The 4541-nt window shown below is 46.9% G+C and overlaps 1 long non-coding RNA gene across 1 annotated transcript; it reads left to right on the top strand.

Moving 5' to 3' along the window:
• Window positions 1-689: 689 nt before the first annotated feature.
• On the top strand, window positions 690-3789 carry LOC144106544 (uncharacterized). The gene is made up of 3 exons (XR_013309042.1): window positions 690-773; window positions 992-1190; window positions 3641-3789. It is a non-coding gene; the product is annotated as an uncharacterized LOC144106544 (long non-coding RNA).
• Window positions 3790-4541: the final 752 nt, after the last annotated feature.

Here is a 4541-nt window from a genome sequence, read left to right as displayed (position 1 = left end):
TTCCATGAGAATATTTGTGGCGGCACTCAGGTGTCTAAAATCTAATATTCAAAGCCGTGAATCCTAAATCCTGCTTCTCACTGCTCGTTTGATTTCCTGGCAGGAGTGCCTGATTACAGCACGGAGCATCAATAGTCGTTCACACGGTGAAAGGGAATGAAAAGGGTGACAGTGCAGAGAAGTATTGGTCTGCTCCTCATCCAGTGTCCTCAATTTTCTTCCCTTTTTTTTGACGAGGGGCCTTTTGTTTCGTGTCTGCATCTGATCTAAAGTTCATTTGAGTACTTTTTTGACTCCAAGCCGCATAACATTGCGCGCAGCATTTGCGTGCTTACAGGTCAAGATGTGCACACCGTTTTTATTTATTTTTCGATTATATTGCCGCACTCCGTGGATGTATCCGTTGCACTGAAGTGTAAGGCATCCACCCCTATCTTCGTGTTGGTGGTGGCTTTTCGGGCTATATTTTCGCCTTGTGTCGCACCAAACGTGAATTTCGCTCGCTTAGCGTCCTCATCTGTGTGCCTAAAATTATTCGAAGCGCTAGGTGGCCTCCTATTGTTCATCATCATCGTAACCGTAACCTGGATGGCAATTGGTAGATATAGTTGCAGTCGCAGAGCGCGTGATGAGATGAAGAGGAAGCAGCTGACGTTCCGAAACCGCAGTCGCATCTAATCTAATCGAGAAGATCTTGCAACCATCGATCGACACCCTGTCCGCACTGAGGCTAGTACTCCCGGAAAGCCGTCCACGAGCCGCATCCTCGCACAGTGAGTCTTTTTTTGTGCAAATGCTGTCGAAACAATACTGATTATTGGAGCCATCCGGGCGGTGGTATTCCCCGTGGAGGCCTTGCACCTTCGCTTGTGACACCACTGACAAGACATCTACGTAAATGCGGTCACTCATGTGTTAGGCTTGTGTCCTGGACATAAAGCGACCTTCGTCTCCCCTCCCACCAGCCGTAATACTGGTATCTGGTTTTCAGAACGCCTTTTTGAAGACGTCACCGCTTCTCGCCTAATCACTGCGGCCCACCTGAAGCGGCATGTCGGCGGCCCCAGCTCTAAGGTCTCGGCAAGAACAAAAGGACGACAGCGAGACTGACAGCGGCAGTAGTGGTGATGGAGGATCGCCTGATCGGCAGACTTCTCCGGGCCACACTGAGAAGCCTCAAAGGAAACCAGGTACGCAAAGCCAAGCTCACGCACCGTAAAGCCAGGCCCATGCTGGCTAGGGCCAACCTGGGGACCATTTCACAATCGTTCTTGTAGCGAAACTTGCAGCGGGTCTGGCATTAAATGTGACCTCCATTGAGCAAAGGCCCCAATCAACCGTCTCAGTGCGCCTCCATGAGTCCGTATTTTAAAATAAACGTACAACATAAAGAAAAGTATCGCTGCATTTCAAGGCGACAACCATTTTAGGCACTAAGTTTGGGATAAGAAACGCCGCCGTCTGGTGCTCTTCTCTCCCGCTAGAACATTGTTGGGTAACTTGCGCTGAGCCAATGGGTGCACGTGGGAAAAAATTGGTGACAGCTTTCAATCACCAGCAAAATGCTATTCTAAAATGTTAGTAGGGTATAGAGGCCAGTTGGTACATAGCTCTAAATCTGTTAGGTATAAAAGCATTCCACCGCTGTTGTTATAAGTGGGCCAACTGTGTAACAGCCTGGCTGGAAGAACGGCAATGCTGTGCGGTTTTTGTGACAGGTTGTTGGCCATTCCAGGCAAGAGTAATTGTTGCTGTCAATCCACCAAACCGCGGACTCCTCTGCCATTTTTCTTGTAGGAAAAGGACCTCTATTTGTTGAGAACGCCCACCACTAACTGAGTGATTAGGGACTGCTTTCCTGTTTTTGAAATGGCGTCCATCTTGCCTTCTTAGATAATATTTATTTGAAGAGCATTGCAGACACTTCCGCTGCGGACACAATTATATTTTGAATAAATGAATTATTCGTATGCAAAACACTATTAAGGTAAAATTTTTGTATTTTTTATGTGGTGCCCTACGCGTGAAATTGTGGTCCGCCGTCAGTAATGGCACTGTATCTTGTGCCCACAATAGTAAATTATTAAGTAGCCAATATCTTTTCATATTTCTCTATGTTGCTGTGCAGCAATACTTTTCTGAAAGGTGTCAATTTGTGACGCCATGCTGCTGGATCTCCTTATTCCCGTAGCCGACTTATGAGCAGTGTTGCAGGCGTTACCAAAAAAGTAACTAAATGCGTTACTGGTTACGTTAAAAAAAGAAACGCGTTACCGCCCTACGTTACCTACAAAAAAGGTAACGCGTTACCGTTACCGAGAAAAAGCACCCCACGTTACTTTCCCTTTACTTCATAGCCATAAATATTAATCAGGACGTCTTCGCCTTAACTCACGGTAAGAATTTCATAAACCTCATATTTCACATAAAACTTCTGGCCCAAACAACAATTTTACTCGAAATCCTGATTTAACGAGAAAACTTTGCACAAATGTGCAGCAGCTAAGAAATGTTATAGTGGCCTAATGTTTGTAATAAGGGATTAATTACTAATTGGCATCCACCCAAGCACAGCCAAACGGCTACAAAGGAAAGCTACACAGCTTCCTCAGCAGTTTGGCTGCGCTCGGGTGGGTGCCAGTTTGTAATTACTCCCTTATTACAGATCTACTCCACCTTGGGGGATTCCATTAAACATTTGACCAACAGTGGCCTAAAGTTGCCTGTAGAGTTACATGTGATGGCTTCTATCTCTGTGGCACATGGTGAAGCCATTTTCTGAATGCGGCATTAAACACAAACTGACATTTCATCCAAAATTATAACTTCACAAATAAAACATCACTGAGCTCTCAACAAATACAGTAATTCTGAAAAATGCGGTGTTTCAAAATGCTCGGCATGCTTCCACTCTTTAGAGAGTTGTGTGTTTGTGTGAGTGGTTTCGGAAGGGGAGGTAGGTGAAGACAAGTGCGTTGTTGCGTGTTAGTGCACGTGTTCTGTGCTTTGTGGCTATTATGTGTTTCTTTAGTTGGGTGCATCGTCAAGGGCAGGTGTTTTCTGTATACGTGCGAGCTGCAACAATGGTCGTCTAGAGCACTTGTACATTCTGCTTATTTGCAACATCACGTTATTTGCTCAGCGCATTTTTTTTTGCTTAGAAAAATGGCGGAGTCGGGGACAATTGGAAGAAAAAGTAACTAGTAACGTGACACCTCACGTCACCGAAAAATGTTAACGTAACTACGTTACCCGTTACAGTTCCGAAATGGTAACGAGTACGTTACTAAGTTACCGAAAAAAGTTACGCGGTAACGCCGTTACATGTAACGCTTTACCGCCAACACTGGTTATGACCTAAGGTGAAAGTTAGCGCAGTATGATCATGAGATTTTTCTGTGGGAACAAAGAGGACACAAGAATTTTTTTAGGAACGGTTACAAGCCGTGTGCTCCAATGACGTCCACGCGTTCGCTTACTGAGCGTAGTAGAGCTAATGATTCGGTATGTTCCTGCTGCACAAACAGAAAATGCTTTTTCTTTGGACAGCTAAGAAAAGTGCTTGTCTCTCTCTCTGAAGAATAACGCAAGACTCCTCGTGTCGAGACCTGTGCTACATTGAGCGTCGCTGCCTGCGCAGTTTCTGAATTTTCCGACAACGCCGAGCCGCTGTCGTCGCTTCACTCGAGCAGATCCCAGCACCCCACAGCCACGTTGTCCCCAACGTTTCGTGAAGGCAGGCCGCGCAGATCGCCGACTGCCGATAAGCGGCCCTGGATGCAAAGCGACTACAGAGCGCGACATCTGAGGCGAGGTGGTGTTCCCACGAGGGGCAGCCCTCCTGCCAGCCGTCCTCCTAAACGGACTCCACGACGTACTGCGGGTGCAGTGAACACCGATGAGGCAAGCCAGTTTATGTAACATGCAAACAAGACAGCCTAAAGTACGGACGCCTCTTTTTGGTGGCATGTCTTCATCTGTACAATGATGCCAAACGCAGAGCTATGCTTGAATTACCATGTGGTATTGGCCTATGACCGTTAAGTTTTTATGATCGAATTCTTCTTTCATGCCGCTTCGGTTTGGGTTTCAACAGGCGAACAATGACTCCGACGTCTGTGTGGTTATATGCCACTTGAGGCATGGAAAAAACGGAGATTTAATCGCTGCTTCATCGTATTAATTCACTACAGTGCTGAAGCCAGCCTTCTTAAAGAGCCGGAATGACAACGAGTATGGAAGTAGCGACTATATTGCAGTTGCCGGTTTGGAACCTGACCGCGGCGGCCGTATTCCGATGGAGGCGAAAACGCAAAGGCACCCGTGTGCTGTGCGATGTCAGTGCACGTAAAATATTCGCAGGTGGTCAAAATTTTTCCGGAGCCCTCCACTAAGGCACCCCTTTCTTCCTTTCTGCTTTCAGTCAATCCTTTATCCCCGCCGCGGTGGCTCAGTGGTTAGGGCGCTCGACTACTGATCCGGAGTTCCCGGGTTCGAACCCGACCGCGGCGGCTGCGTTTTTATGGAGGAAGAACGCTAAG

Source organism: Amblyomma americanum, chromosome 10 (genome assembly GCF_052857255.1).
Source record: "Amblyomma americanum isolate KBUSLIRL-KWMA chromosome 10, ASM5285725v1, whole genome shotgun sequence".
In the NCBI taxonomy this organism is placed as follows: domain Eukaryota; kingdom Metazoa; phylum Arthropoda; class Arachnida; order Ixodida; family Ixodidae; genus Amblyomma; species Amblyomma americanum.
This window is presented reverse-complemented; position numbering and strand designations above follow the sequence as displayed.